The sequence below is a fragment of the Anomaloglossus baeobatrachus genome, chromosome 12 (assembly GCF_048569485.1).
Source record: "Anomaloglossus baeobatrachus isolate aAnoBae1 chromosome 12, aAnoBae1.hap1, whole genome shotgun sequence".
NCBI lineage: Eukaryota > Metazoa > Chordata > Amphibia > Anura > Aromobatidae > Anomaloglossus > Anomaloglossus baeobatrachus.
In genome coordinates this window covers 69,195,947-69,216,630 of record NC_134364.1, presented here as the reverse complement: position 1 = coordinate 69,216,630, position 20,684 = coordinate 69,195,947, and the positions used below count along the sequence as shown (strand labels likewise).

The 20,684-nt window shown below is 47.6% G+C and overlaps 1 long non-coding RNA gene across 1 annotated transcript in view; it reads left to right on the top strand.

Annotated features, from left to right (window-relative positions):
- Positions 1-20,684, top strand: part of LOC142257500 (uncharacterized) — a 183,093-nt gene that overhangs the window by 52,255 nt on the left and 110,154 nt on the right. The window contains exon 2 of the long non-coding RNA XR_012727636.1: positions 2,238-2,346. This is a non-coding gene — a long non-coding RNA (uncharacterized LOC142257500). The remainder of the gene's footprint in view (positions 1-2,237; positions 2,347-20,684) is intronic.

The window sequence follows — 20,684 nt, the reverse complement described above, 5'->3', positions numbered from 1 at the left end:
CTGGAGGCTGTAGTGGAGGCTAAGCCAGGTTTATCCTATCAAAGGCAAGGCTAAGGAAGACAGCAGAAGAAAGAGACACTAAGAGAAGGGCACCGGCTTTCACTCTCAGAATCACCCAGGAACGGCAGAGGTCCCTGACAGTGGTCCCAGCAGTCCAAGGGTCCCTACAGCGCTGTGACAAGAAGTGTGAGTAAAGAACTTGAACTGCACCATTGAAGTGGTCTCTGTTATTTCAGCTGCATAGACATTCACAAGCACCAACTGTGCCCCGGGCATTGCTCCACCTGTGGGGAGCAGTACCACCATTGCTGCCATAACATCATCCCGGAGGCCTCACACAGCAGCGGCGGCTTAATAGCCACATACCACAGGTGGCGTCACGAACACAACCATTATTAAGCAAGCCACATATTCTACTGACACCCACCAGGGCCACGGAGCCGGGCCCAGCCACCACTGACTACCACCGGACTAGTCCGGCCCGGCACCGGGTGTCCCATAGCCCTGGGGTGGGCGAGTCAGCTTCATTAGGTACGCTTTCTTTTTTCAATACATTGTGTTTCTTGTACCTAGGAGATCCCACTTCCAGGTGGTGCCGTGCCTTCTTTCTCCATTTAAACCTTGTTGTTGTTAAACGCAATTTATTAATAGTAACATAGCTGAAGAAAAACACATAAACTGCACACCCAAAAATCATCTAATGCCGCTAGGCAAAAATGTATATACCTGAACATGAGGTTCTTGGTTTAACATTCTGATCAGACTGTATGAAGCCGCTGCCACATCACTGCAAATCTCTGAGTGTGTGCCTAACCTATTTGAAACCTTAAAGGTGCGGCGCCGTGCACCAACCACAGGCGCAGCGACAGTGCACCAGCAGGGCAGGTGACCTGGTGCCTCACAACACCCATGCTGCAAGACTAAGCCCCCATGGCTCCAGGTCCTACCGCGCCACTGACACAACAATGGCCGACACACCACACCAGCACCCTGTGGAAGGAGGTGGAACAAATGACCTTCTGTTAAGGTGAACGCTTAACAAAGGTTCACGAGTTGCCTGCTCCTGATTCTAATTGGTGTGGATCAAGTGCATGCTTAAAAGAATTTACACCAGAGAAAGGGTCAGATGTGAACACTCTTCTTAATCAGATCAAAATGGCACAGAGAGAGAGAGCGCATTTATTAGCCATCTTATATAGGCTAGGGGCGGGGGTATGTTGGGATATGCCCATTAGTCAGTGGGACAGTCCATGGGTTAACCAATGGGTGGATCTACGGTGATGCTGATGGGCGGGTCTATGATGTCATCAGTTCGGATCTGCGGTGATGCTGATGTGTGGATCTATGATGTCATTTGGGCGGATCTGTGGTGATGCTGATGGGCGGGCCTATGATGTCACTGGGGCGGATCCATGGATATATCTGAAAACTGGCTTATGTAAGGCAAATCGATTTCATTGGACATACTTCCCACAATTCCCTATGTCAAGAGGTTAATCAAGTATTTGATGGAAAGGCCCTCCTCAACACTTCCACAAGCTCCCAGTGTGTGAACTGAGATCAAACAAGGCAGAACCAATCTTGAAGTCTCCTGCTAATTATAAATGCCTGTGCCAAATGGGAGGAGTGCTGGTTTAATGAAAAACCAGAGGGGGACAGACCATGCAATGTAAGATAGATGGAAAAAAAGACATGAACCGCACATCCAAAAATCATACTTTGATCTAATGCCGATAGGCAAAACACATGGGTGTTGTGAGGCATCAGGTCACCTGCTCTGCTGTTGCACTGTGGTTGGCACGTGACGCCACACTTTTATGGCTTCAAATATGTTAGGGACCCTCTCAGAGTTTGGCCGTGACGTGGCAGTGGGCTTCATAGTCTGATCAGAATGTTAAACCACGAACCTCATGTTCAGGTATATAAATTTTTGCGTGACCATGTCTTACATTGGAGGCTTCTATCAGTAAATGTGGACGAACTCTAAGTTCCTCTTCCAAAGCCTCAACCATTTTACTGAAGGCCTTTACCCTCTGCGGAAACGTAACCGTAATGTGCGAGCAGAACCTAAAACTTGGGAGTTAATCTGGTTATTGCTTTTACAATAGAAGCAATTAGCATATTGGCTAGAGTAATAACATTGTTTTAATTATGTTAAAAAAAAAAAATTAAGATCCAAATTAACATTGACTTTAAATATGAGCGACATAAAAGTGGCTCTTCCTTTTGTCTTGCAGAATTCGCAGCCACCCCCGAGTTAGCCTCTATCTACAAAGCGCAATTTCAATTATCCGAAATTGTTTTATGCGCAATGGCAGGAGAAAACTTGTGATCTGTCAAAATGCGGTAAGTGTCTAATTGAAGAGACAGAGCTGTCTCTCTGCTATCTATTAACGGAGAGCGCCATCCCCACTTTCAAACGCTTCCCAGATAATGAAAATATCATTTTAATTATAGCGCTGGTAAAAGTCACCGCTCTATTTTTTTTTTTTATTAAGCTAAATATATTTGCCTTATTTGCTGTTGTGTGAATAGAAAAAGGAAAACACGTAAAATAGTTCCTAAGAAGTCTTCAAAAGCTGCTCAGCTATTGTAAAAATGTTTTTCAAGAATTAAAACTTACGATTAATATCACTTTGATTTAGCAAAAGCTGGGTCTCAGCCAACCATGGGTGTGATTGCGAGGACAAGGGCTAACTAAAGCTGGTGTCACACTAAGCGACAGCGACAACGACGTCGCTGTTACGTCACCATTTTCGGTGACGTAACAGCGACCTTGTAAGTCGCTGTTATGATCGCTGCTTAGCTGTCAAACACAGCAGAAGCAGCGATCATAACGTCGCTGTGCTACATGTGCAGAGAGCAGAGAGCCGCGCTTAGCGCTGGCTCCTTGCTCTCCTAGGTACAGTACACATCGGGTTAATTAACCCGATGTGTGCTGCAGCTACATGTCACAGTGCAGAGAGCAGGGAGCCGCGCGCACTGCTTAGCGCTGGCTCCTTGCTCTCCTTGCTACAGTATACATCGGGTTAATTACCCGATGCATACTGCAGCCACATATGCACAGTGCAGGAGCCGGCGCTGGCAGCAAGAGCGGAGGCTGGTAACCAGCGTAAACATCGGGTAACCAGGGAAAGGTCTTCCCTTGGTTACCCGATGTTTACGCTGGTTACAGCTTACCGCAGCTGCCAGTGCCGGCTCCTGATAGCTTCATTTCGTCGCTCTCTCGCTGTCACACACAGCGATGTGTGTGTCACAGCGGGAGAGTGACGACCAAAAAATGAAGCTGGACATTCAGCAACGACCGGCGACCTCACAGCGGGGGCCAGGTCGTTGCTGGATGTCACACACAGCGACAGCGACGGGACGTCGCTGCAACGTCACAGAAAATGGTGACGTAGCAGCGACGTCGTTGTCGTCGTCGTTATGTGTGACACCAGCTTAAGAGAGTGATCTACCCTCGCTCGCCCATCCCTGCTTCTTAAACTCATTATTCCCTTTAATAAGCAGCTAAAATTGTCTTAGTCAAATCACGTGCAAACAATAGCGGAATTGCATTTTTTTTCCCACTTATTTTCTATTTTTACAATTTCTTAGTAAATTTTAGTTTTTTTACGCTTTCATTTTTTCTTCCTTTTCTTGTAAGAGCCATACCTTTTTCATGTTTCCATCGTTATAGCCATTTGAGGACTTATTTTTTTGCAGGACGAGTTGTACTTTTGAATGACACCATACAGTTTACTATACGGTGTCATTCAAAGCTACAACTCGTCCCGCAAAAAGCAAGCCATCAGACGGCTATGGCGATGGAAAAATAAAAATGTTATATGGCTCTTGCAAGAATAGAAGGACAAAATGAAAGTGTAAAAAATGAAAATCACCTGCACACTTAAGGAGTTAAACTGATACAAGCGTGCATGACAGTGATACCAGTGAATATGAGTCAATACTTTGTGGGACCACCTTTTGCTGCAGTTACTGCAGCAAGTCTTTTGTGGGATGTCTCTACCAGCTTTGCACATCTAGAGGTGGCATTTTTGCCTTTCTTCTTTGCACATGAGCTCTCAGTGAAATTAGATGGAGACGTGTATGATCAGCAATTTTCACGTCTTGTCGTAGATTCACAATAGGATTCGGTCTGGACTGTGGCTGGGCTGTTCACACACAGGAATATGCTCTAATCTAAACCCTCCATTGTAGCTCTGGCAGGATGTTTAGGGTCCTTGTCCTGCTGGAATCTGAACCTATGGCCCAGTCTCAAGTCTTTTACAACCTCTAACAGTTTTTTTTCTAGGGTTGCCCTGTATTAATCTCCATCCATCTTCCCATGAACTCTGAACAGCTTCCATGCCCCAGCTGAAAAAAAAACTACTCACCGCAGGATACAGCCACCACCATGTTTGACAGTGGGGATGGTGTTTTCAGAGTGATGTGCTGAGTTAGTTTTTCACCACACATAGAGTTTTGCATTTAGTCCAAAAAGTTCTACTTTGATCTCATTTGATCACATGCTCGATATGTTCCCTACATGGCTTTTTACGAATGGGAATTCTTATGTTTTGCTTTTAAAAATGTCTTCCTTCTTGCTGCTTTTCCATAAAGACCTGATTTGTGGGGTATACAACTAATAGTTGTGATGTGGGCAGATTCCCCCATCTGCTGTGATCTCTGCAGTTCCTCCAAAGTGACCATCGACCTCTCAGCTGCTTCTTTCATTACTGTTCTCCTTCTTGGGATGTCAGTTTAGGTGGACGGCCATATCTTGGTCAGTTTGCAATTGCACCATACTCCTTCCATTTTTGGATGATGGATTGAACAAAGCTCTATGAGATATTCACGGCTTGGGCTATTTTTTTTTATAACCTAACTGTGCTTTACTCTTCTCCACAACTTTATCCCTGACCTGTCTGCTGTGTTCCTTGGTTTTCATGAATATTATCAAACAAACCTCTGGAAGTCTTCACAGAACAGCTGTAGTTATACTGCGAATAAATTAGACACTAGTGACTCAATATTTTAATTAGGTGTCTACTGGAGGCAATTGGTCACGGAGTTTATTTAGGGGGATCAGACTGCAGAGGGCTGAATACAAATGCAAGTCTCAATTTTCACATTTATATTTTTAGAATATGTAGAAAATCCTGTGTCATTTCATTTACACTTCACAAATACTTGTACTTAGTGCTGGTATATCACATAAAATCCCAATAAAATACATTTGTTTGTTGGCGTAATGTGACAAATATGAAAAAGCTCAAGGCACTGTATTCTAGAGACTTATGGGTGGGCTGGAAGAAGGGCAGAAAGGTAAAGTCTGTGTGATGTTAATGATTCATCTGGCAGTGTGGGGTCAGTGGTTATGAGTGCGGGCGTGTGCCACGGTAATTCAGAGGTGTGTGAGCTATGTGAGGAATGCATTTGTGCCACTTGACCAACTGCAAGAATGGAAAGAGCTGAAATGCAATTAAATCAAGCATTTCAGAAAAAGTTGCGTGTTGTCGGTCTGAAAAAAAAATCTGTAACACAACATAGCGACAGCCATTTGTAGCAGCAATAGAATTAGCACTTATGGTGCAATGATTGCACGATTATCTGGAACGAGCATTCCTAAGAAAGCTACTTTCCCAGTAATGTTGCAGTATAAACAGACTGCTGAGCACCTAACGAGCAAGCAAAGCGCTCATTTATTGGGCGAAAGATCTATTGATTTGCTTAAAAAATCAGTGTTCTCTACAGCACATTGTACTGCATAAACAAGACCTGTGCTGCTGAGAAAAATGGCACACAACGATCTATTACAAGCACCTCAACTAGCTCATGACATTCATATAAAATATAGTAACAAAAAGGAGACAGTAGTCCAGCTGTCTCCTTTTTGTTACTATGTTTCATTTTCAGTTTGCACCTGTTCACATTAAATTATGGTTGTACGTCAACTCTGGGGCAGATTTGCCCCATTTGGGTGTAGTTTACATAAAACCTGCCCCTTTTGCACCAGAACATACCATATTTGCAAATATTGTTCCCTTAAATTCAGGACAGGGAGCAACCATGAAAACTTGTGTAGCACCAGGTCCTTCAGCTACTAAGGGGTTCAAATTAGCATTTTGTGCTGAGTTTATAGGTGTCCTTCAGCTGCTATAGGGTTAATTGTGCACCGGATTTCCCTAAGGCTGGAAACGCATCTATGCGAGTAAAATCGGTCCGACTGGGCTGAAAAATACTCGGCTGATTTTAGTTCACGTTAGGTGCAAGTGCAACGCAAGTGCGATGCTTTTTGCTCGCGTGTGTGTCGCGTTTGCGATGCTAGTTTCATGCAACATCTTAATTATATAAAAGCTATTACACATGTGTCATTTAATTTACCTTTGGGAATGTGATGTCACATTCATCTGTTGAATATTTAATGAGCGAAGTTACTGCCACACTCGCAAATGTGAACGCTGGTGCGCGTGTGTGATCCTACTTTTAATCCCCTTCCATAGGAAATCATTGGGACAAATGGTGCGAAAAACTCGCAAAAAAGCAGCATGCTGCGATTTTTTTCTCAGCCCTAACTCATGGCCTCTTAGAAGTTGTGTGGCACTTTGTCACAGGCCTCCAACACACATCCGTCCCGCCGGTACGTGTTTGGTACGTTTTTGCACGTACCGGCGGCACGGAGACACGTACACCAATGTTACCCTATGGTAACAGGCACACACACGTAAAACCACACGGAACGTGTGTCCGTGTTGTTTGTACGTGTGTGCGTTTTTCCTCACGCTCAACATGTCCGTTTTTCTACGGCATCACGCAGGCACGGACCCGCTAAAGTATGTGACACGTAGCATATCCGTGTGCTACCCGTACCGTCCTTATCACTTTTTTTTGCATTCTGGATGCGATGTCGGTCAATCTCCCTCTGTCGGTCGGTCGGAATCTTTCTCTGTCAGATGGTCGCTCTGTCTGTCTATCTCTCTCTCTGTCTGTCCTTCTCTCTGTCCGTCGGTCGGTCTCTCCCCCTCTCTCATACTCATCGATCCCAGATCACCAGCGCGGCGCTGCACAGCTGTCAAAAACCTCCGGCGGCTTTTACTATTTTGAAAATGCCGGCCGCTCATTAGTCAATCTCGTATTCACTGCTTTCTCCGCCCACTAGCGCCTATGATTGGTTGCAGTCAGACATGCCCCCACACTGAGTGACAGCTGTCTCACTGCAACCAATCACAGACACCGGTGGGCGGGTCTATATCATGCAGTAAAATAAATAAATAAACAAAAATGACGTGCGGTCCCCCCAATTTTGATACCAGCCAGGGTAAAGCCACACGGCTAAAGGCTGGTATTCTCAGGATGGGGGGCTCAACATTATGGGAAGCCTAACAATATCAGCCAGTAGCCGCCCAGAATTGCCGCATCCATTAGATCTACCCAGCTCATCTAATTGCCCTGGTGTGGTGGCAATCGAGGTAATAAGGGGTTAATCATGACAGGCGTCTCCCCGAGATACCTTCCATGATTGACCTGTAAGTTAAAGAAAATAAACACACACATCCAAAAACTCCTTTATTTGGAATAATACACAAAAACAAACACCCTCTTTCACCAATTTATTAAGCCCCAAATACCCATCCAGGTCCGGTGTAATCCACACGACATCCCACGACGCTCTCAGCTCTGCTACATGAAGCTGACAGGAGCGGCCACAGACCATGACCACTCTCTGTGAGCTCCACGCAGCAACTGTGGTGAGCCGCGAGATCAGCGATGACGTCACTCAGGTTACTCGCGGCCACCTCTGGACCCTCCAACTGTGACAGCAAGTCGCCCAAGTGACTGAAGTGAGCTGCACAATCAGCAATGAAGTCACAGGTAAGTTGCAGTCTCGGGTGGAGGACTACAGCTAGCCGCGGGTAGCCTGAGTGACGGCAGCGCTAAACACGCCGCTAACTTCAGTCACTCAGGTGATTAGTGGTCTCCGGTGAGTCCTTCATGGGTGACCGCTAATCAGGACGCCACACACAGACAGAGCCGTGGTATGACAATGAAGTCGGGTGAAGTTCATCCGAGTTCATTCTCATCGCGCGACTCTGTCTGTGTCTGCTGCCAGAGGGTATGTAGCAACGACATTTTGCCTCACACACGGATCATTTCAAACGGACAGCACACAGACATTACACGTACGTATCTCACACATACACGGACATTCCACATGCACACACGGCGAGCATATCCCATCACACGGATGTCACACGTACCGGCGAAACGGACATAAAAAATGGAACACAGACCTGAAAAATGGAACGCGAGACACGCACGTGTTTTTGCAGAAGTGTGGCAGAGGCCACAAGGTGTTTATTACAAACATCGCTGACTGTGATTACTGATGTCAGGATCTGTTGAGACTTTAGATTCTGAGACTCTGCCTGCTAACTTCTCAGATGTCTGTGATCAGCGCTGTCAGACTCGGGCATTGACCCACAGACTTGTAGTTCATAGGCAAGCTAGCAAGACTTAAGGGTGCTTTACACGCTGCGACTTCGCTACCGATATATCGTCGGGGTCACGTCGTTAGGGACGTACATCCGGCACCGGTAGCAACATCGCAGCGTGTGACACCAAGGAGCGACGATCAACGATCGTAAAATCATTCAAAAACGGTGATCGTTGACACGTTACTCCTTTCCTTAATATCGCTGCTGCCACAGGTACGATGTTGTTCGTCGTTCCTGCGGCATCACACATCGCTATGTGTGATACCGCAGGAACGACGAACATCTCCTTACCTGAGTCCACCGGCAATGCGGAAGGAAGGAGGTGGGCGGGATGTTACGTCCCGCTCATCTCCGCCCCTCCACTTCTATTGGCCGGCCGCTTAGTGACGTCGCAGTGACATCGCTATGACGCCGAACACACCTCCCCTGTGAAGGAGGGATTGTTCGGCGGTCACAGCGACGTCGCTGACAAGGTATGTGCGTGTGCGTGGACCCGGGAGTCGTGCGGCCACTCAAATGAAAAGGGTATTTACAGGGGATTGTGTTAAAGTTCGTGACGCCACCCGTGGTATGTGGTAATGTGGAGTACCACCGCTGCAGTTGGGAGTACCCGGGTGCGATGGAATGGGGCAGCCAGGTGTTAGAACCCTCCACGGGTAGGAGGATGCCCCGGGACTCGGTGATGGTGTTTGGGGAGTGCCGTTGGGTGCGAAGGGGGTCACTTTCGTACTCACTCATTCCATTAAGCTGACACCGACAACTGGATAAACCAAAATTCTGTACACTGCTGCCGCTGAGGGGAGCTAGTTCGGGTCCCGTCCCGAATGGTGCTGCCTGGTGATCCGTGACCTGCCTCCTGGCACTAAGTTTACTTCTCTGTTGGCCCCGGTAGTGTGGAACTAGTCAGGTCCCGCTCCCCACTATGGCTAACTGTGGGAGTTTGCTCTCAGGGTTCACGCTTGGGATTTTCTGGACCGTTTTGGTGGAAAGTCCTATCCCTCTCGCTGCGCTAGTACCCCGATTTTGGAGCGGGTGGAGAGCGGATCTTGAAAGCTCCGTTCTCGACGGGGGAATTGTCAGGTTGCCTGAAGCTACTCCCTCACCTAGGGTCCACGTACCCCGTCATGCCCTGGTACCAGCCCGGTGATGGTGTAAGGCCGCCGACTGTCCTCCTCGACAGTTCTGTGCCCCTTGCCATGATCCCCTGCGACCGGGGGCTAGCTCTTCTAGGCCCAGACCACCGTCTGCTACCTAGATGGCTTCTTAGGAGCCCGGCTCCTGACCTCCTCTCCTTCACTTCCAACACACTTTTTTCGACTGACCCTCCTGACACTCCTGACCTCCCCTAACCAACCCCCAAGTGGGCGGCCCTATTCCACTCAGGCCGTTCACTGGTGTGTCTGGTGGATGTGGTGCAGAGTGTACCTGGGATTTTAATTAGCTGATGTAGGCAACACCATGTAGTTGGGGACCCAAGGAGGAGGTGGATATTGCACAGGAGGGCAGATTGTACAATACCCTGTGACGACCTGATAGTCCAGGGGCGTCATATTTGTACCTGACAATGACCAAAAAGAGGGAAGCCTAGAATCATATCAATGCAAGAACCTCCTTCTATCCTTGATCTGAAGTATTTTAGGACATCTTACTTCTAAATAAATCGATAGGACTTACATAAGATCAGCGGATTCTTAATTTTGAAGTTCATTTTCATCTTTTCTGAAACTACAGCTGCACAGAAGTGATCAGTATGAAGCACAATACCAATAGGCTGCTTGTAAAGCTCCAAAAGCTTTGCAGCAATTTAGCTAATCCCAGAGCAAATATTTTACAACAAAGTGGAACTAATCCACTTTCCGCCCAAACTTTTCTACCTCTTGCCCCCTATTTTTTTTTTACAATTTAATTTTGAACTACATGCGGAATTCCAAAATAAAAAATGCAATGTGGCCGTACGAGACGCAGCAGTCTGGCTTGATGAGAAGACAAATGGTGGTAATTTTCAGCGCAAAAAAAAATAAAAAGAATAAAGATGCTTTACAAATATTACCTTTCGTGTTGTGCCTTTCTCCGGTAATGCTGCACATATTGATCTACCTTTCTAAAGTCATCCAAATTTAATTTATTTTAATTAGTTCCAACGCTGGTAAACGGCGGCAGGAAAATGAGGAATAATAATTATTTCTCTCTTTGCCAGTCTCGTGCGTGGATTCTGCTGCAATAATATTTAATTAAAACCAATGGCTTGTTGTAATGATGAGAGCTTGGAATCATCATTTCAAAATGAGCCACATTCCTCAAACACTTAAAAATCCCAGGTGTCTCTGTGTTTTTCTTAGCAAAATCTTTATGTAAATCTTCATTTTTTTATTTTTTTTCACAAAGTTTTAGAAAACGAGATTTATTTTAAAGTGAACATGACCCCAGAAGACACAAAACTGAACTAGTGGATACAATGGAATCCATCATGTGCCAATCAAAGGGTGAGAAGTCAAAAGTCCTTGGAGAAAAGGGCTGTATACACTCATTGTCGGGATGTGACCATTCTTGATTCTTATGTGTATACTTGCAAACCTATTTCCAGCCACTCATTGAAAGTGGATCTGTCTGATCTCCTATGCTACTACCTGAAGTCACCACGGCATGGATAAAGAGTAACTGAGCTCGGGAATATATAGTTTTCTACTATTTGATTCAGTATTTTTACGTAAAAAGCTGTTGAGAATTTGTTGAAAAACTGTGAGTCCTGCTGACCTCCCCTCCAAATTGCTGATTGGTAAACTCACTATGCATGGGTGGGGAGACGAAGAACTCACTATCACGCATGGACTTGGGGAAGGTCTGGTGCACGGCGAGACACGCAACAAACAGGGGTTTCAGCAAGACAAAAAAGGGTACACTGGGGGTACTTTAACAACAGTGGGCCCTAGCGCTAGTGAGAGGGAAGATGGACACCTACTCCATTTACCTGCAACTGTACCCTTCACTCCTAGTCAGTCCCCATAGAGGTTCCTCACCTGTTGCCAAGCAGGAACCTGAAGCCCTGAGAGATCCTACAATAATCCTGGCTAGTGAGTGGACAGGTAAGGATCACTAGTCCCACCACTGCACTAAAACAACACAAGGGAAAGAAGACAAACTAGGGAAACAACAAAAGGATAAGCCCAGCTTCACAGCTGCAGTCAGACACCAGGACTGCAGCCTACACTGCTACACTGCAACAAAGGCTCAGCAGCTCCTTCCACCTTCAGGTCAACTTTCAGACTGGAATCAGAATAACTCCCTCTACTGGGAGCTGTGACTATATATAGGGGAAGGGAGTGGTCACCAACCGAAAACAACTGAGGCCTGGAGACAGAAGCTGCTGGAAAGCAAAACTGACATTAACCCTTTCAGTACTGAAGGAAAGGGAATATGTTTAAAGCCTGCTTTACACCTTACGTTATCACATACGATATTGTACGCGATTGTACCCGATCCCATCGTATGTGCGGCACGTTCAATTTGTTGACCGTGTCGCACAAACGATTATTTGCCGTCACACGTACTTACCCTTCCATACGACCTCGATGTGGGCGGCGAACATCCACTTCCTGGAGTGGGAGGGACGTTCAGCGTCACAGCGACGTCACGCGGCAGCCAGCCAATAGAAGCGGAGGGGCGGAGATGAGCGGGACGTAAACATCCCGCCCACCTCCTTCCTTCCGCATTGCCGCCGGGAGCCGCGGGACGCAGGTAAGATCTGTTCATCGTTCCCGGGGTGTCACACACTGCGATGTGTGCTGCCTCGGGAACATTGAACAACCCGACGCACAATTTTAAGTAAATGAACGACATGTATGCGATGAACGGTTTAACGTTCTATCGCAATCGCACATAGCTGTCACACACTACAACAACACTAACGATGCTGGATGTGCGTCACTTACGACGTGACCCCGCCGACACATCATTAGATTTGTTGTAGCATGTAAATGTATCGCCCCGGGGCTCGGCCAGCTGCCGAGCCTCTCGGATCCATGCTCGTTGGTGGGTGGCTTGAGCTCCTCACGGACCCGGGGGGCACGTCGCTCTGAAGGGAAGCTGGCGCTACGTGTAGGGATTTCGGTAGGGAAGGGTCACGGCCGAGGCCGTGGCGTTTAGGGATGTAAGTTCGTGACGCCACCCACGGGTTGTGGTGAATGTGGACACCACCGCTGTCGTTGACTAGGCTCCTGGGGACGGTGTTATGCAGCCTGGTGTTGACCCCTCCATGGGCAGGGGGTGATGGTCCCGGGGCCCGGTGGTTGTGAGGTGCGGGCGGGATGGTGTGTTGCGGTGCGCGGCCTGAGGGCACTGTTGTACTCACTATGACAGATACACCGGAGTCTCTGGTAAACCAAAAAGGATGGTGGTCGGTGCCCACAGCCAGCTGCGCTTTGCCCCTTACTCAGGTTGGTGGTTCCCGCCTTTCTCCTGCACTTCTGTGGTAGAACTTGACTGCCTATGCTTCAGCAACGGTAGCCTGCTCCCCGGCTTTATGTGTGTCGGGGAACCCTTTGCCCGCAGGCGCTGGCCCGTGGGATCTCTCTGCCTGTGCGGTGGCTTTCTATCCCCCTTGGTGGGCTGTTGCCGTCTTTCGAGTCTTGGGACGGGAAAGGACCTAAGGTCCAGACCTCAATCAGTGAATTTGACGTGGTTCAGTGGCTTCTGGACCTCGTTCTGGGTCTGAGTACCCCTCCTGGTGCTCCGGTTTCCAGTTGGTTCCCCGGTTCGGTACCGGCGGGCCACTACCCTGTCCCGGTCCCTTACGGTTCCACCAGCCGTCTTCCCGGCTCCTGCAGGTGGCAACTACCATCTGCCTCCTGATCACAGGGTATCCCTGACAGACGTTGACACACTGCTCCTACTCTCCTCTCCTCCCTAACAGATCTGCTTGTGTTTTTCCCGCCACAGGCTATCCGAACTCCTCGGAGGGTGTGGCCAACTGCCTGACTCCGCCCCTGGGTGTGAACGTCAAGACCTGAGAGGGGTGACTCAGGGTTTTTAGGTTGGCTGGTTACACCTTTTTAGGGGCTGGTGTTTGTGCAGGTGGTCTACCTGTGACTACCTGGCTAGTCCAGGGCGTCACATAAAGCCCGCTTAATGTGAAGAGGAGTCTCAGAAGGCAAAGAGAGAGAGACTCTGGCCCAGATCCTGTCACTAGTCTTTAGTAACAGAGAGATGGCCGTGACACTCACAGGCTTTTTCCATAATTCATGGCTGCATTTCAACTGTTTTTTTCAGGAAAGTACTCAACCAAATCTTTCAAAACTATATATTTCTAATCTTTGCATCTCTATCTCTATGCATTGCTGCCTTTAGATAGTAGCATAGTAAATCAGACAGGTCCACATTAAAGAACCAATCAGGGTCTGGAAAAAGCTTTCCATCTGTAAACACTCTTAGGCTATGTGCCCACGGGGACAGTGTCCTGCGGATATATCCGCACGACATTCCGCAGGAGCTCCCAGGAAACTGCACCACAACTTTTGTCTGTTTCCATGCTGCGGAATGTCCTGCGGATATGGTGCGGGCTTTCTGCATTGAGGATACAGTACCATGGCTTCAGCACTGCATCCTCAATGCAGAACATGTGCTGCAGTGATCGGGAGTTCATACTCACCTCCATCACGCAGCACCTCGCTTTCCAGCGGCCGGGTCACTCTGTCAGCGTCTGCAGGAGAAGGTGGGCGGGCCTGAACTAGCTCCGGCTGTCACATGACCGGAGCTCGTTCAGGCCCCACCCACCTCTTCCTTCCTGTATGTGGATCCACCGCACTCCTGTACACCGGACGGAGAAAGTGACTCCGGTGAGGCAGGTAAGTATATGGGACCCTGCGGAGAAGTCCACAGGAATAATTGACATGCTGCTTATTTTTCGGCAGGGAAATCCGCATTATTTCCGCTGCAGAAAAATCCGCAGCATGGGCACAGCAGGTCCCAAATGCCATAGAAATGGCTGGGGAGTAGCTGTGCTGCAGATTTTTGAAAAATCCGCGAAATTTCCGAGAAAAATCCGCGGCAAATTCCGCGCATTTTCTGCAGCGTGGGCACATAGCCTTATTAGCCATAGGGGAAGGTCAAGAATGTTACAAGGGCGATCACAAGGTGAGGTGGATCCACCATGCCCATGGTCTGGGTGGGTACATGGGTCACTGGAGTCGGTGCAGCAGATTGGTGAGGCACGCAGGACACGGAGAGAAGGGAGAATGAAAACCGCAAGTAGACAGCAGATGTCTAGAGAATTAAAGACAGGCAACTGGAACCCTAAAACCGCAGATAGGAGATATCCAGTAGACCGCAAGCAGGTAGTGGAATGCTGGAAACCACAGGCAGGTAGCAAATAAAACTCCAGAGTAACAGGAAGGTCTGAAAACTAAGGAAGCTGCACACAGCCAGGAAAATGTCCTGAAAATTGCAGGCAGAGAATGAGAAGAGGTCATAGAAGACTGGGGACAGGTAACAGACAGAAGTCTGGAGTAACTAGCTGCCACAGTAAAGTAGGTAGAGGCACTATGAGCCAGTGGTCTACAGGAGACGTCCTGTAGCCAGGTTGCTGAGCACAAACAAACTGAAAGTCTAAAGGCCACTTTACACACAGCGACATCGCTAGCGATGTCGCTGTCGATCGCACCCTGCCCCGTCATAACAATATAGTTAGTCCCCATCACACATACTGTACTTACCTGCCTAGCGACTTCGCTAAGGGGGCGGTTTGGGCGGCGTTACAGTGATGTCACACAGCAGGCGGCCAATAGAAGTGGAGGGGCGGAGAGCAGCTGAAGGAAAGTCACGCCCACCTCATTGCCGGAGGACGCAGGTACGGTGTTGTTCGTCGTTCCTGGGGTGTCACACGTAGCGATGTGTGCTGCCTCAGGAACAACAAACAACCTGCGTCCTGAACCAGCAACGATATTTGGGATTTGAACAACGTGTCAACGATCAACGATTAGGTGAGCATTTTTGATCGTTAGCGGTCGTTCATATGTTTCACACGCAACAACGTCGCTAACGAGGCCCGATGTGCGTCACGAATTCCATGATCCCAACGACATCTCGTTAGCAATGTCGTTGCGTGTAAAGTCCCCTTGTGTCTCAGTCTCAACACCAAGGCCCAGGTGTGTGTCTCAGAAGTCATCCTTAAATAGGTCTAGGAAGTTTCTTCACATGGAAGCATGGCAAGCTACTTACAAAGCACGACATGGAGCACAAGAAAGTTGTCACAATGTAACTGCAGGATAGCAAGGGACAGGAGGCTCCTGTACTGTCCCTCACACTAATGGACTCTAGGCTATCTCTAACCTCAGGGTTACTCCTAATGGTGGAGATGCCTGAGTCCTGTGCCTGACTATTTTCCTGACCAGAGCTAATCTGTTCCTTAACACCCCCCCCCCTCCACCCCCCAGGGAAGGAAGAGGCAGGAGTATGATGGCAACACAGATTTAGACAGACAGGGAGAAAAACAAAACTCAGACACACTGTAAACTCACAGGAACAAACAGTAAGAAACTAAAGACAAAAGAAAGAGTAGTAAGGCAGCAATAAAAAGACAACAAGGGTCAACACCACAACTGCTCACAGCAATAAAGTACTACAACAACCAGTAAGTCTGGATCAAACCACCGCTCCAGACCAGTATAGATAAACTATAATTGGCAATAATGGAAGTGTCCATCCAGCAGATATAAAAGGGAAGTGAATATAACTGGCTGTCCCATAGCATGTGACTAAAGATTATTAACAAGCAGACCAGCAGAGATTAACTCTTGCTAACCTGCCTATGAACTACAAGTCTGGGTTCAGACATCAGAGAAGTTAGAAGACAGAGTGTAAGAATCTGTAGTTTCCACAGATCCTGACGCCGCCATGACAGTCAGCGATTCTTGCAAAAACCTCCTTGTAACAAATGTTCAATGGACCGGGACAGATAGAGCAGAGCCCAAATCCAGGACAGGTGTGTAACACAGAACAGCCCCTTATCTAAGGAATTGGGTTCACTTCTTCTTTTTGGATATCCCCTTCTATTACCTACTGGCTTTATATAGAGGAGTATAAGAGACTGCTGGTGAATGCACAAAGTACTTTGCCTCTTTTAGCTCACTATAAAATTTGTCTGATGTTCAGTTTCGCCATGTTGCCCCATTCTACACCAATGCCTAGCATTAGCTCTTATACATGTAAACACTATTGAAGAAAATAACTATTAATTTCGCCCCTACCATAATGCCGCCTTAGGCAACTGCCTGCTCTGTCCTACTTCTCATTCTGTCCCTATTGTATTTGCTAGCGCTTCCTTACTATAGGACGTGTAAGAAATACTCATGTAAAGGAACTGCTCCTGGTAACTGTCTCCTTTAGTACCAGCTATATTTCTGCATTATAGATGAGTCCTGTAAGTACCATATTGGCAGTCGATTCAACCCCTCTTGGTTTGGATTGTGAGAGAAAAGAAATTGGGCCAACCTGATTGATCTGCCATGTAATGTTCCCTGTTCTTATAATTTTGAGGGTATGTTTCGTAAGACGCTGGCCCTTTTTAAAAGAATCTGTGTTTTTTTCTATGTATTTTGACAGCAGCATGATGTAGGAGTCGCAACCCTGATTCCAGCGGTGTCACTTGCTGGGCTGCTTGCTGTTTTTTTGATACAATCACTGTTTTCCCTGTATGCAGAGCTCTGAATGCTGATCTCTGTATAACCGCACCCACACCACTGATTGGTCCCTTTCTGCATATACTGTGCATAGGCAGAAAACTGCCAATTAGTGCTGGGGGAGTTGTTGGATCAGGAAGAATGAGACACTAAGGGGCACTTTGCACACTACGACATCGCATGTGCGATGTCAGTGGGGTCAAATCAAAAGTGACACACATCCGGCGTCGCTGTCCACATCGCATGTGAATCCTTTTACATACGATTAACGAGCGCAAAAGCGTCGTTATCATATGATCGGTGTAGGGATCGACATTTGCATAATTTCACAGCAGTGACGGTATGATGTTGTTCCTCGTTCCTGCGGCAGCACACATCGCTGTGTGTGAAGCCGTAGGAGCGAGGGACATCTCCTACCTGCGTCCCGGCTGCAATGCGGAAGGAAGAAGGTGGGCGGGATTTACGTCCCGTTCATCTCCGCCTCTCCGCTCCTATTGGCCGCCTGCCGTGTGACGTCGCTGTGACGCCGCTGTGAAGGAGGTGGGTCGCCGGCCAGAGCGACGTCGCAGGGCAGGTAAGTGCATGTGAAGCTGCCATAGCGATAATGTTCGCTACGGCAGCAATCACAAGATATCGCAGCTGCGACGGGGGCGGGGACTATCGCGCTCGGCATCGCAGCATTGGCTTGCGATGTCGTAGTGTGCAAAGTACCCCTAAGTCCTGTAGTGATAATGTTCTACTGATAAAACACTGTTTATTTAGAAAGAGCAACACAAAGCCCAGTAAGTGACACATCGCTGGAATCAGGGTCTCTGTTCCTATATCATGCTGCTCTCAGATTACATAGAATAAAACTAGTGACAGATTCCCTTTAAGGAATGGTCAAGCTAATACACAATGACTAAACATTGGCCATGGTTCTACAAAAGGCAAAGACTAAAAAATTCTGGGTTCCAATGCAAAATCTACACCAGTGCCCCACCACCCGCCATGTGCCCTTTATACTGGTGTCATCACAAAACAACAATTATACCAGTATTGCAAGCCAACATGTGATATGATGGCAGTGCCGCCTTAACTGCATCCAGAGGCAACAAAGAAATAGCTCACCTTACAGCAAATCCCAGGGACGCGCACCCCCCGGTCTGATGAAGCCGGCCCATTTACTGTAATTCTGGAGCCACTTTAAATAGCACAGAAGGGAACTATTAAAGCGTACATTCTCGGGCTCAATACTCGCCGGCTGGCTCGTGTGTTTAAATAAATGCTCCTTTTATGTGATGTCCAGATGTTAGCTAGACACATTAAAGGGATCCGCAATTAGCCTTGCAGTAAGAAGCATGCCCCACAGGGCTTTGCAGAGCATGAAGGGTTAAAGGTGCAGCAGTAATTGGGAATCCATGCGCCATCGGCCTGGCGTTTATTATGTGGCAAACTTTACTGGAATTAAATCAATATTCAGCATGCAAATAAAAGCGAAACGCAACGGCTTCCATGCAGGGTTTACAGCAATGCCGACTTACGTGCGGCTACGGCAGTCGTTATGGGGTGCGTCAGTCTGTTAACCAGTGCAATGCCAGAACAGGTAGATCCTGGCTGTTATCATCCACACTAAATGAGTGGGCCTCAGTGGTGATAAGTGAGCAGTAAAATATTCAAGTCGAGCAGGTCGGACGCCCAGAAGTGCTCGATTCGTGTAAGGTTATGTTCACACAGTTAGAACACAAGACACAAGAGTCTTTAAATTCACCAATAATTGAAAACACCCCATAGACATCATGATACAAATGTATAAAACATTTTATTAGTAATAGTGCACAGGGTATTACAAAATTAGAGAGCAATAATCAAAAAGAACCGGAATGGGTAGTGAAGGAAGAGGGGAGAGCCCCACGTGACCCAGGAAGTCAGTTTAATAGACGCAGGATCTGCCAAACAATCTAATATGAGTGACAGCCAACTAGCCATAGGGGGCCCACATAGGAACCAATAATCCAAAGTGCCACTAGTCAATAACCCAAAACATAGACAATAGCCTTATGTTAGGTCATGCATCCTGTATAACTAAGGCCTGTGTGTGGGAACCTGACATGCAGGCCGGGGTATGCCACACGGCAGGGCTATAACCCCATACACATCAGGGGTGCCCAAGCTGTATAGCTCAACCAACTAACTATGAGGCATGGAGGCTTACCCGTAAGGCAGACAGTCCACGGATCTTGAGGGACACGTGGGGACCGACGTCCCAACACGTGTTTCGTCCAATACTTCGTCGGGGGACCGTCCCCCGACGAAGTATTGGACGAAACACGTGTTGGGACGTCGGTCCCCACGTGTCCCTCAAGATCCGTGGACTGTCTGCCTTACGGGTAAGCCTCCATGCCTCATAGTTAGTTGGTTGAGCTATACAGCTTGGGCACCCCTGATGTGTATGGGGTTATAGCCCTGCCGTGTGGCATACCCCGGCCTGCATGTCAGGTTCCCACACACAGGCCTTAGTTATACAGGATGCATGACCTAACATAAGGCTATTGTCTATGTTTTGGGTTATTGACTAGTGGCACTTTGGATTATTGGTTCCTATGTGGGCCCCCTATGGCTAGTTGGCTGTCACTCATATTAGATTGTTTGGCAGATCCTGCGTCTATTAAACTGACTTCCTGGGTCACGTGGGGCTCTCCCCTCTTCCTTCACTACCCATTCCGGTTCTTTTTGATTATTGCTCTCTAATTTTGTAATACCCTGTGCACTATTACTAATAAAATGTTTTATACATTTGTATCATGATGTCTATGGGGTGTTTTCAATTATTGGTGAATTTAAAGACTCTTGTGTCTTGTGTTCTAAATGCATTTCTGAGTTGTTGCCTATAACTTTTGGATCTCAATGTTATATATGTTCACACAGTGCGTTTTTGCTGCATTTTTTTTCTGCAGCAAAACCTGATCTTTTGGCAGTAAAAAAAGCTGTGTTTTTTTTGTTGCGTTTTTGCTGCTTTTTTACTGTGTTTCTGGCTGCTTTTTTTGCTGCATTTATTGCTGCGTTTTTTGCGTGTCATTTGTCTACAGTACATGTTTAAATAAAGTTAGTTTTGTTTACCACAAAACCAGCAAAATTGCATCCGCGTTTTTTCACTCTCATTGTTTTTAATGGTGAAAAAAGCAGCAAAAATGTTGCTTCTTTCATAAGCAGTTTTCTATTTCAGTCAGGAAAAAAAGCAGGTGTGTGTGTATGTGTCGCGGGCGGGGAGGAGGGTGTCAGCACACCGCGCTCACCCCTTCTGCTCGGGTCCGGCAGCTGCTCAGTGGTGGCTCGAGCGGTGGCCCGGATCCCGGGGTTTCTCGAGCGACACTCCTCGCCCGTGAGTGAAAGGGGGTGTTTGTTGGGTGTGGGGATTGTTATAGTTCGTGACGCCACCCACGGTTGTGGTGATTGCACCACCGCTGCTCAGTGTGGGGGTCCCGGGGATGGTGATGCGGAGCAGCCAGGTGTTGTGTTGCCCCTCCGTGGGTAGGGGTTAGTGATCCCGGGGCCC